We start from the raw sequence: 13035 nt of genomic DNA, 5'->3' as shown, positions 1-13035 counted from the left end.
ATATACCCATATCATTACAGGACTCATACGGACCTGTGGACATGACATCTGTTCTTGGGTTTCCAGAATATTAGAGGGGTCTCAGGACAGGTTTGCTGGTAGAGGTGTCCATCAATGCTGAACACCTCACTGCCATCACTGGAAAGGAAGACCATCTCACCTTGTCTGTCATCTGTAGTGACATATGGTCCAGGCACATCTGGTACTCCTTCCTGACAGATTGAGACATCCATGGAACCTGGTGGATAGAGACCAGAACAGTAAGCAGGACCCTTATAGCACCCAGTAGATGAGGAGCTCAGCATTCTGGGTACCACAAAATGTTTCTAGACCGGAGTCTTCCTCTTCCATTTTTAAGGCTGGTTTTTTAAGTAATATACAAAGTAAAGAGTTTCATTATAACATTTCATCCATTTTGTTGATTCCCCCCCACCACCCAACTCTCCTGTTCCTCCACTCCAGTCCTGCTTTCTCCCCCACAGCAGTAGCCAGAATGTTCTATTAGAATTTTCTTAGTGCTCCTGTCAAAATTGCAAATTGGACCCAACTAAATATGGCATCAGAACCTCAGACAGCCCACAGACTTCTGGTTTAACAAGCTCACTGCACAAAGGAATATTTAAAGATCGTTGGCCAAGAAAGACTTCCTCTGAGTAATTATTACTAAACTGAGTCACTCGGGGCTTTCTAGAACCTCTTGTTGAGTGATATTACTGACTGACATGAAGTGAAAGAGATGTTCTGTTTAGTGACAGACTGCCAGCACCGTTAGAGTTTCAGAGAAACAGAAGAAAGGAGTGCGTGAGTAAATCTCTAGGCATTGCTAGGAGTGGTGTCTAAACCAGGTTCTGACGGACGAATAGGTTTCGCCAAGTTGCCAAGATGGCACAGGATTCTCAAGGATAGTGTTCCTCGGGCTTTAATGCACATAAAACTCACCCAGAGTTCCTGTTTAAAGCACAGGTTCTTGCTCCACTGTGTTTGTTTACCTGGACAGTATGGGCAGTGGAGGGGGTCTCGCTTTCGGCAACAAAGCCCTGCAGGTGTCAAAGGCAGCAGCCCTGCTCTGTTTATTGGGAGCTCTTAGGTTGCCATCTGAGCTCTCTTTATGAGTTTTCTTTCATGGAAAGCCACTCCAGCTCAGGAAAATAATTACCCATTGTTAAGGAACCCAACCTGGCCCAGCTTGTGTCAAAGCCTCTACAGCCAGAACCAACCATCAACTATTCGAAGAATTCGGTAAACTCATTAGGACAGTTTAGTGGTTACCATTTTTTGACTGTTTTTTCCTGGTTCCTTCCTTTCCTTCCCGGCATCTTGGCCACAAGCCCATGGTTTTTATTGTTTGCTCAGATTAAAAAGCAAAAGAACATATTTTCTCTGGAGCACTGAGAGTTCTTCTTTACTGTACACCTTGGAGCAGCTTTCGAGAGGGGCTGTCTCATTGTTCCTTTGTTATACACTTTGGGACTGTCAGAGATGGGCTATCTCACTGTTGTATTGTCAACCTATAAGAAAGTGTCCCTGCAGGTGCTGGGGACAGAGCTCAGTTGATACAGTGTTTGCTTGGCATACATGAAGTCCCACCAACACCCTCAAAACCCAACATGATAGGGTATACTTGTAGCCCTGGGCACTCGGGAGGTGAAGGCAGAAGGATCCATGGTTTGCGCTCATCCTCATTCATGCTGGAAGTCTGAGGCCAGCTTAGGCTACCTTAGACCCTGTCTCAAAAGTTAACAAAATGAAGACTCCCCACCATAAGCATAGCTCCAGACCAACCCTTTCTTTTTGCCATGCCACCTGGAAGCTGGGGAGGGCATAACATTGGTTATGAACAGAAAGTTTTCAAGTGCACAGAGCTAGACTACAATCCAAACTGTGAGCCAGACGTACCCTTGCAATGTTGGCATTGAGTGCAAGGCCTGCCTGGGCCGCATTGCAAGTCCCGGGACAACCAGGGCCACACAACAAGACCCTGTCTCAAACAAACATATATACATTAAAATCCTAACTCTAATTTTAGGTGTATCATTTAATTTCTCTGGGAGGTCGATGTCTTCACATGTAGGATGCAGATAACAAAAGACCCTATCTCGGAGTATTTCTGAAGGATGGTATAAACGAGTGTAAGAAAGGGCCCAGACTTTCCCACCCCGGCCATGCCTGGCTGACCCAATGCACCGCTCACATATCTCCACACACCACCATCGCTTCTCCAGGGACCAGACCCTGGCCCGGGGCTCCAAGTCAGCCCCTGCTTCTGTATCTCCTCTAAAGAACTCAGTCTTGTTGATCCAGAGCAGCAGAAACAGCCACACCACTCGTTTGTTTGCTCCGCATGTTTCGTTTTGAGCCCGGAAGACAAAGACTGCCAGGAGAAAAAGGACAGAGTACACTAGCCAAGGGAAACACAGGCAGATGACTCACGCACACAAGCAGGATTGAGACTCTTCTCTTCAGGGCTTGGCTTCCTTAACTGTAGATTATATCTAATTTACCTCACGGAGTTGAAATGACTTCTGTTCTGTGTCCTGCAGTCTGGTGTCAGACTGTCACAATTAAAGGCTTTCCTGCCTTCTGCAAATCTTGATAGCTATCCTACAACGGATGGAGGACTCCTGGATTGAAAATCTTAGGTAATTTACCCTTATTCTAGAGTTTTATTTCGGCAACCATTGTCCCCGGGCAAGGTCTCTATTCTGAATATGAGGTTGCATGCAGCATTCTGTTGAAGATGAAGCATTGCTTGCTGTGTGGGGGCAAACCTTGAGGAAAGAGAAAATCACTAAGTTTCTGCTAATTTTCTTCTTCCTGTTTATACACACACACACACACACACACACACACATATATATATATATATATGTTTGTGGTGGTGTATGTGGAAGGCAGTAGCCAACCTAGAGTGTTGGCACCATCCACTTTGCCTCTCTGGAACTAGTCAGTGGGTCATTTGTCTATGCCTCTCCAGCACTGTCATCAAAGGGACTGGTATTTGGCACAAGAGACCCAAGACCAAGTTCTCAACACAAAGGACATTTATTTGCCCTAGAGGAGCAAAGGGCAGGGAATAAGAGACAAAGACAGGAGACAGGATAGAGGATAAGGGAGAATGGAGAAGAAACAAGGGAGAAGAGGGAGGAAGATTTGTCCCCTGGATAGAGAGGAGACAGGCAAGGCTCATAGGCAAATGGTAGTTCATAAAGGCAAATGGGAAAACCCTGTGTTAGGATGAGGTTTTTAATTTTGATTGGCCATGTTGATTGTGGCAGCCAAAAGGGAGCTTTTGATGGCTTTGATTCAATATTTTGATATTTTGGTAGTCAGCCTCAGGAGAAGGAAGTGGCCAACTAAAGGAAGAAGCCTTGGTGGTTAGCTTTAGGGATATAACCTAATGATTTTTAGCAAGGCAGAGAGAAAGGGATAGCAGGGCAAAGCCTGTTGGAGCCATGTTTGTCATGTTCAGGCTGGCTAGAGTCCCTTCAATAGTTACAGGAACACATCGCCACACTAGCTTTTTATGTGGATGCTGGGGATCAAACTCAGGTCTCCATGGGTGTGCCTTCCTCACTGAGCCATCCTCCCCAGCCTTCCTCTTCATGCTGACTTAGGCAATGTGAACTTTATTTCCTAGGGTTATACTTTTCAAGTTCGCAAAATCATGGTGGCTCTTTCAACTAAATTTTCCAATCGCTTTCTGTGTATATGGAGCAAATATACCAAATAGACATTGACTCCGGGGCAGTGTGAGATTGTCTACGAGGCAATTTCTACAAGGCAAAGCCCAGGACAGTGACTGGTTCTAAGGGTGGCCCTTCGTCGAAACCCCAGATCCCCAACAAGAGTGCTGTTTCTCCTTCTGTGACTTCAGCGCTGGGTGCTATTGGGATGAAGGCCCTCCTCTGGGAAAGCAACAGGAGTTAAGAACATGGCTCAGGCCTGCTACTCTGTGTTAAACAGGATAAGCACGATGTCTTCCTTCAGGGTGGCCCCAGTCCACCGGTTGTAGAAATGGCTTCTAAGTCAGGACATAACGATTTTTATCAAGATGGCAGAGAGTTGTTGCTGAGAACCAGGCTGGCTGGCAAGAAGATATCTGAAAATAAGCAGGTGAGCATGCAATATACAAAGGAGCAGGAAGATGCTAAGGCGGCTCAGTGTGGGGGTCTGGAGGTGGGTGCAGAAATTCAATGGGGGAGCCAATGTGGGAACCCAAGTGGGTAGCGCAGGAAGAAAGCAGGGCTTGTCCCACAAGCCCCGTGGTAAGGGTCTTGAAGAGTGGGACTCCCACCCATACTCTGTCATGCCTTACATGAGGTCTGTTCCAACCACAACTCATGAGGAGGCTTAATTCTCTAATATAACGGCGCTAAGGTGAGGGAGTCTTTGGGGGAGCTATTTGGGTCATGGAGCAGCACTCTTGAGAAGAGTGAACACCAGTCTCATAGTAGTGCATTAGATCTCTTGGGTCTGGATAAACATCAGGACCCAGAGCCCGGTTGCTATGGAAGTTATGGATTTGAGATGCTGGGCCAAGGACTGCACCACAGTTTTCTAGTAGCGTCATTCAGGCTGGATGAGAGGAGACGATGTGTAGGGTTAGACAAGACAGATGCCACCAAGGCTCCAAGATATGAATTATGGATACAGATTAGTCAAGAAAGAAGAAAATAACTCAGGTTGGGCCATGGGAGGTCAAAGGGAAGATGAGGTCCACAAGGACACGAAGAAAAGAGTTTCTGGGAAACAGACATTCTGGATAACAAGATCCAGGGTGCAGTCTGTGAGTTAAGAGTTAGCGGTGCTAGCGAAGCTCAAGGTTGAAACAAGGACCCAGAAGCTTAGGAACAGAACTGCTGACGTCATGCAGGGGCCCGTGGAAAGTCGTGCAGGGGCCTGTGGGAAGCAGTACAGGGGCCTGTGGGAAGTCGTGCAGGATTCTGTGGGAAGTTGTACAGAGGTCTGTGGGAAGCCATGCAAGGGCCTGTGGGAAGTCGTGCAGGGGGCTGTGGGAAGTCGTGCAGGGAGCTATGGGAAGTCATACAGGGGCTTGTGAAAAGTTGTGCAGAGGCCCTGTGGAAAGTAATGCGGGGAACTGTGGGAAGTCGTGCAGGGGACTGTGGAAAGGATGAGCTGGGAAGTACAGACCGTGGATGAGAGAATTCATCTCTATTTGATGGTGGCAGCACATTGGGAAGAGGGAGCTAGGACGGAGCCAAGTTGTCTTTTAGGGAAAACTCCTTTCCTTTAATTTGGTCAGGATTTGGCACACCTAAATGAATACAAAGAAAGCATAGCAGTGCCTTTTACCAGTGAGCTTAAGTTCCCCACCTGCAGCATCACTGCTCTCTTTACAAATCCGCATAACCCATTCCCTTCCTGTCCTTTTCTGCACTCCTGTTTCTTCGAGGCTTGTCACTGCTAAGCATAATTCTGTTTTTACTTCTTGTACTTGAATGCTTAAATGTTGTTTGTCATGTTTCTAAATGTGATGTACATGGAACGCTATTTATTTTACAATATGCTTTTATTGTTGAACTTGATTGTTAAATGGGCTTGAAGCTAGGTGAGTTTGCAGAGTTATAGGCCAACATATGTGTTTTGAGCCTATTTTATGATAGGCTAAGATAAGCTACAATATATGGCAGTTTGAGTATATCTTAACTTAGAATATTTGAACTTAAAATGAGTTCACTGGGGCGTAATTGTATCGTGAGTCAAGAAGCATGCATGCATATGTGTGTGTCTGTGTGTGCATACTTGTCTATACATGTGTGTAGGGTGTTCATATGTTCCTCTGTGTGTGTTTGTGTATATACTTTCATGTGTCTGAGTATATATATGTTTGCGTACTTTTATGAGTTTGTGTGTGTTTGAATGTTAGTGCATGTGTGTGCCTGAATATACCTCTGGGTGCACATATATTAGTGATGCATATGTGTGTGTGTGAGAGAGAGAGTTGCATTTGCTTGCATGTATGTAGTGTTGACATAATGTTGCCACATAGTTTTTCAATATACAAATATACATTTTATCATTTTGCTTTTTGAAGAACATTTAGTCATTTCTGATTTCTCTGAATTCCAAGCATTGCTTCACTGAGCATTCTTGCACCTAAGGAAGAGTGGCTCTGGACTATCCTACCACTGAGACCCTTGGGTCACACCACACAGGCTTCTTTACTGTGGCTCGATGCTGTCGAGCCTTGCTTCCAAGAAGTCATAAGCATTTATGTTCTCTCCAAGTCTGTTTCCATTATGTCATAATATTTATTATCACTACTGTGTGAAATGATATTTGTTGTATTAATATATATGTCCATGATTACTATTCTAATTAATCATTATTTTACATTTTAGTGGGATTTACATTTACTCTTGACACTTATACCTATGAGTTCTGCATCTAGGATTTTTTTTCTTTGATGTTTTATGGGTTTTTTTATTTTTTTTCTTTTCTTTTTTTAAAAAAAATAAAACAAACTATCTTTTTTTCATTTTACATACCAATCCCAGTTCTCACTCACTCCCCTCCTCCCATTCCCTCTACTTTCCCTTCCCCCACCCCACTCCTCATCCACTCCCCAGAGGGGGCAAGGTACATTGCTGTGAGGAAGAAACAAGACCACGATGGAGTTTCAGGAAGGCACCTGGAGGGTGAGGGAAAAGTGATGTAATTTTATTTCACTTCAAAATTTTTTTTAAAGAACAAAAAATATATTTGGAAAAATTATGTCTGTGTCAGGGGTCATGATGGGGAAACCCACTGAAACAGTTTACCTGAGCTAATGGGAGCTCACCAACTCCGGCCGGACAGGAAAGGAACCAGAATAAAACCAAGCTAGACCCTCTGAATGTGGGTATAGTTGCATGGCTGGGGCAGACTGTGGGGCCACTGGCAGTGGCACCAGGATTTATCCCTGTTGCTTGTGCTGGCTTTTTGAAACCCATTCTCTTTTGATAGATTCCTTGTTAGGCCTACATTTAGGACTTGAACCAACCACAGATAGAAGATCATCTTGAGAAAGACGGGGTTCATGGAAGGGGTTCCAGGGAAGGCACCTGGAGGGGAAGGGGAAAGTGATGTAATTTTATTTCAATTAAAAGAATTTTTTAAAAGAACAGGAAAAAAAATTGGAAAAATTATGTCTACATCAGGGTTATAACTCTTCCAGTAGTGTTTGTCTTACAGCACGAAGACATGAGTTTGAACCCCAGAACTCTCCTAGAAAAGAAGTCAAGCTGTGGGCACACACTTACAATCCCAGTAACAGGGAGTCAGAGAAATGAGTCCCTGAGGTTCCCTGGCTAGCTGACCTGGCCTTCTTGGCAAACTCTGGGCTGGTGAGTTAAAGGGAGATGGATGGGCTACCCAAAGTTGACCTTTGTACATGTGCATTTAACCACACACACCAACACACAAACCCCCACACACAGATACAACTGTGGCTGTACTTAATGTGTGCAGATTTTTACCCATTATTATTCTCTAAAAATGCAATTTAATGGATACTTACGTGACTTTCATTATTATAGATTATCTGAAGATGATTTAAAGATGGTAGAAGTCTGTATATAGGCTATTGCAAACACAGACGCTTTGGGAAAGATGGATTGCCATCTGCAGAGGTGCTAAAACTAACCCCTGCGATACTGAGGGACAACTCGTGTATGTGTATGTGGAAGGTGCATTTCAGAGCAATTGATGAGCCTACTTCATTTCTAGACTATCGCAGGTTTTGAATCTTAGCGTATTGAATCTCCAGACATAACAGTGTCTAGAGTGAGCTAGACATAGATTGGCACCGAATTTTGTCCCGGGGCATTAAAGAAATGACAGGTTTATCATTTATGAACTCTGTAACCATTCAGCTCTCTGTTTCTCAGTTTCGTTGTCCGTTAAGTGAAGGAAATGATGATGTTAATAGTTCCAAAGACAGAGCCCACCACTTTCCTTTCATTCGGCAATTTTTAGCTCACTTCAGTGGAGATTTCTATGAAGGCACTGTAAGCATCCATGTGCACAGCGAATGTTGGGGTCCTTTAGACTGACAACACGAGAAGTCAGAAAAATAAATGAACCATCCTTGGAAAGAACAGTGGAAATATTCAGCCTCACTGCAAGTTCTAGAGAGCCGTTGCCTTGTTACATAGTCAATGGCAGCTCTGATTTATGTCAAAGACAGTGTCACCAAGCCAGGGGCCCCCAGACCCAGTTGGAGCATCACTGACAAGTGTGGGTGATTTTTCTTTCGCTCCAGTTCTCCAACTGGTCCTCAGATGAACTCAACAGGTATGTTTGTTTGCTCTGTGAACCCTTTTAATTTAGGGGAAACATATTGTTTTAGGCCGAAATTCTTTTCTCCCGGATATGTCCCATGTTGTTATCTATTAGGTATGCCCCCCAAATTCCTCTTCTAATAAATAATCTTTGATGCTTTTAATCAGGTTTGCAGAAAATACTAATCAAAAGATTTGTACTTTGCCCTGAAATTCAGCCACTAGATTTTTTTTTTTTTTTGTCTGTGTGTTTTTAAGCACCGGTTCTTAGAGTCTGCCTGTCTGAGTTTCCCCTCTGTTGTCAAGACACTGAACTTCACAGCATGGATAAAGTTGTTTGTCTCGCAGGATCCTTCAAGGTCTTCAGAAACCTGACAGTAGGACAGGAATTTGAGTGGCCACAAAAAATATTCCTCTTTCAGGATACTAGGATTCAACTGGAAAGCAAAAGGCTAGTAAGCTTTAACAATCCCAGTAATGTCCTCATCCCCACCCCCGCTACCCTCCCAACCCCTGCCCCCCTGCCTATCACCCCAGCACCCACCCACCCCCCTCTCTGATTTCACCAAATGGTCCCTGCTGTGGGGGAGGGGAAACGGCCCTTCAACAATAGCCACCACTGTGAAAATGCTGAGCTGCAAGTCAGGCTCAAGGAGATGCCCAGCTGGAAATAGCTGGCCGAATTCTGATACCCAGTGGAACACTCTGGAAAGGCTCTGGGGTTAAAGGTCACGTGTGTCGCCTTAAAATCTATGCATAACAGGGGTTGTTTTTCTATCAGCACATGGCAGGTGAGTTGTGGACACTACATCTGCCTCCTTGGGGAGCTGACAAAATGTCAGGGCTCTATGCCCAGCTTAGCCTAGCCATCACTCACTTCAGACCTTGTACAAACAGTTTCGAGTCTCCCAGCCCCTCCTTTCAATTCAGGCTGTTTTTGAAGTTAAACAAAGTCATTGACCATCACAAAGAAAATATTCAAAGCATTGTATGGGGAAAGGGGTGTGCAAAATGTGCCTGTTTACTTTGCTATGTTTGGATAATAAACAAATCTTCACACCTGTGGCAGGCCTCTGGCTGATGAGGAACGGCGCAAACTATTTGAGATAAACACAGTTTCATACTTTTCATCACTGCAAGCCGTCTCAGCATCTTTTGCCAAGACGGAAAATTAAGGCACCAAGAAGAGAAAGTAATGCTGTCCGTGGGCCCTAAACCACAGGCGGCACCTAAACCACTTGCTGCACTCCGGGCCTGATCTGCTTGATGCATTTCAAGTCTAGATTCTCCGATCTTGCTGGAAGAAGGTGAGAGATCTTTAAAGCAGCATTTGGAGAATTGATGGTCTTGACAGATTTCTCTGGCACACCACTCTTCACGCAATATTCAGGCCAAGCGTGACTAGTGAACTGAAAACCGAGGTGAGGGAACCTGACACGCTCAGTTTAGTAAACAGTGTGGCCTAGGAAGCCACGCTACCGGCCGTTTCTTGTCTTTAACTATGGCCAACCCTGTGGCATAGTAACTCCGCAGTACCCAAATATTGATTGGGTTGCCAACACCCACTCCAAAGATGGCTGACAACATAGAGACAGCTTCTGTCAACAAACAAAGGAGTCCTTCCCTGTTTCGCTGCTTCACGTGAGCAGCTGAGTGCGTCTTCTCCAGAGAGCTTCAACGGTAATTACCTGGCTATATTTAGAGCCATCCAGGATACTGTCTCCTTGACATTTCTCTCCAAGATCTGGGCAGACTTACGTACTGAACTTTAATTTCCTGGAATTCAGGGTTGGCTTAGGGACCAAGTTAGTGGTTTACTGTTGCCAGCTGGTAGCCAGACACAGTGGCAGACACGAACCATGTGATGACTGTTGGTTGGTCCCTGTGTTCTCATGATTCCTGTGTCCATAGATTCCCCTGGCAAGATCCTGGGACTCAAGGCAGCTGAACACTGGTGTACAATTTGTACATTGGTGTTCACTTTTATTATTACAGCTCTTCTGATAACAGAGTTATGAGTTCACAAGTCAGCAGAGAGACTTGCTGCACAGGGGCCGTGTTCAAGGTTCTACAAAGCCCAATGGTGCTATTTGTCTTCAGAGAAAAACATCTGGGTGGAACCTACCCTAACTAGTCTCAAGAAATTGAAGAAGGTCACAGGCAAGTCCTGTGTTCCTTCTCACTTTTGGCATCCAAGTTCTCTTCTTGAGAAATATCAACATTGGTTGTCCCATGTTCATGTCACAAATTCATTACATCCTTATATAACCTTCATTCAACCCCCAACAAATTTGTGTTAAACTTTCAAACTAAAATTAGGCCCATGGGTTTTTTTCTTCCTGTAGACAGTAGGCTTGGTGACCAGACACAAATCTACTTTATGACCTGTCCCAAAGAGTCTGTGCTTGAGATGGTATCTCATTTGTCAGGTGTGGAGTGTACGCTAGAGGAGGAATCCCGCCGAAGCTGGACAAACGTTCAGGGGTTCAGGTCTACAGAAGGTTTGCTTGCTGTTGGCATGAAACAGTTCTTACTGCTAAATTTTCAATTTAAGAAGTTTGTTTATTTGCTGGGAGTTGACTAAGGGTTTTGTATATACTAAAGTTTTTGTATATTTTAGGCAATTACTCTATTCCTAAGCTACTCCCCCATCTTAGCTATCGAAGTTCTGAAAGGGGTTATTAACTTTTTTCTTTTTATCCCCCCCCCCCCGCCCCCCCGCTTTTTTTTTTCTTGGAGGTTAGCAGAGAATGAAGCTTTAGTACTATTTCTCAGCATTGGTCTATGCTGGGAACCAGGTAAATAGTTACTGGTCAGTAACGTTCTCTTTATTCTAAGATGTTGTCTTTGAACTCTGCTAGGAGCAGGAACACACACACACACACAGCAATTATGACCATCAAAACTATCTCTAAGCAAAGTCAAATTTCGCCTCTCACAATATCACCCCAAAATGAGAGGCACTTGTGCTGGTTCGTTTTGCCTCAACTTGACACAAATTAGAATTCTCCAGGAAGAGAATACTTAACTGAGAAAAACCGTCACCATCAGATTGCCTGTAGGCAGGTCTTTAGGGCATTTTCTTGATTAATGATTAATATGGGAGGGCCCAGCCAACTGTGGGTGATGTCGCTCTTAGGCAGGTGGTCCTGAGTTGTGTGATAAAGCTGGCTGAGGAGTAAACTGTTGGGAGCAACCAGGAAGCAGTGTTCTGCAGTGTCTGCTTCAGCCCTTACCTTGAGGCCGTGTCCTTCCTTCCCTCAGTGATGAACTGTACTCAGGATGTGTAAGCCAAATAAAGCCTTTCCTCCCCAGGTTGCTCTCAGTCACCATGTTTATCACAGCAGCAGACAGAAAAGTGACAGAGCGCTGGTCTAAATGTTGTTTCTTAGAGGGAACATGGACAGATTGCACCCGAGTCACCCAGGCACATACAGTCAGGATACTGTTTCCTCGTGTCACCTCACCCTCGTGGAGCAGGCAGAGGTTGGACCAGGATGCTGGCTTTGGCTAAGGTTCCCTATAATTCCTGTGAACACCAAGATCTTAAGACAGCTCTAAGTGTCTGGGGTTTGCCTGTTGGGTAAAGTTACGGAGTGGGGATAACACTGTGAAGGAAGCCCCCACAGATCTGATTCAGGACAGAGTTCCCTCCCCATACTGACTTCTGTTCCTTTGACACTTTACACCAGAAAGGCATGTCCCTTCAACCACATAAGATCCACTTTAAAAAGTTAAGAATTGTAGACAGCTAAGTTCTACCTAGAGAGTATGACTTGATGGTCCAAAATATGGTGTAGTTATCAATATCTTTACATCTCATAGGAGAAATCTCTTTCCTAGAGAGAGAGCCACTAACCCGGACTAGATACTGAAGCTGGGGTGTACTACTTGCAGTACTTATTAACAGGGATGTTCTTGAACCCCAAGGCTATGCACAGACGCTAAGCAACACAGATGGGATCCACATGTCTTCATTAGTGTATATAAAGGCGTGCATGCCCAGGATTATGTACGTGCATATAGAAGCCAAAGGACAACTTCTGCTACCATTCCCCAAGCATCATCCATCTTGGTTTTTGATATAAGCTGTTTCACTGGTCCAAAGCTCTCGAAGTAGGGTAGGCTGGCCGGGGAGCAATCCCTGAATCCTCTTAGCTTTGTCTCCCCAGAGCTGGGATTGCAGGCATCAGCCATCATGCCTGGCTTTTTTTTTAAAACGTTGTTTCTGAGGATCAAGCTTAGGCTCCCGTGCTTGTACTTTACTGATTCAGTTATCTCCCCTGCCCTGTGTCTTCTTTTTTTTTTAACAAACTCATAAACACGCACAGATACACACACACACACACACACGCACGCACGCACGCATGCACGCACGCATGCACACATGCACACACACCCCTAAAATCATGGATGGTCTCCGACCCTCAGAAATGATTCCGCAGATCAAGGAGAAGTGAGACTATGTAGGTGTACTTTAACAAAAACAGTCCCCCTGCTTACGCATCTGTTCCTAAGAGAAATGGAGAGAAACTATCCTTGTGCCTTGGTGGAAAGCAGCCAGCATCATCAGGACCTCCCTCATCACCTTGGACATTGTGACCCACACGTGAAGGGTACAGATGTGTCTGGAATTGAATGATGCACACTGCCCACTCATGCTAGATTATTTTTGCCCATATTTCTGCATTTAGGGACAAACCATTACGCTCCCAATTCTATTCAAAATGGAGAGCTAACAAAACTAACAACT

This window comes from Microtus oregoni, unplaced genomic scaffold, assembly GCF_018167655.1.
Source record: "Microtus oregoni isolate MIOR12 unplaced genomic scaffold, Mior012 000002F_ref0000024, whole genome shotgun sequence".
In the NCBI taxonomy this organism is placed as follows: domain Eukaryota; kingdom Metazoa; phylum Chordata; class Mammalia; order Rodentia; family Cricetidae; genus Microtus; species Microtus oregoni.
Note: the sequence above shows the minus strand (reverse complement) of the source record.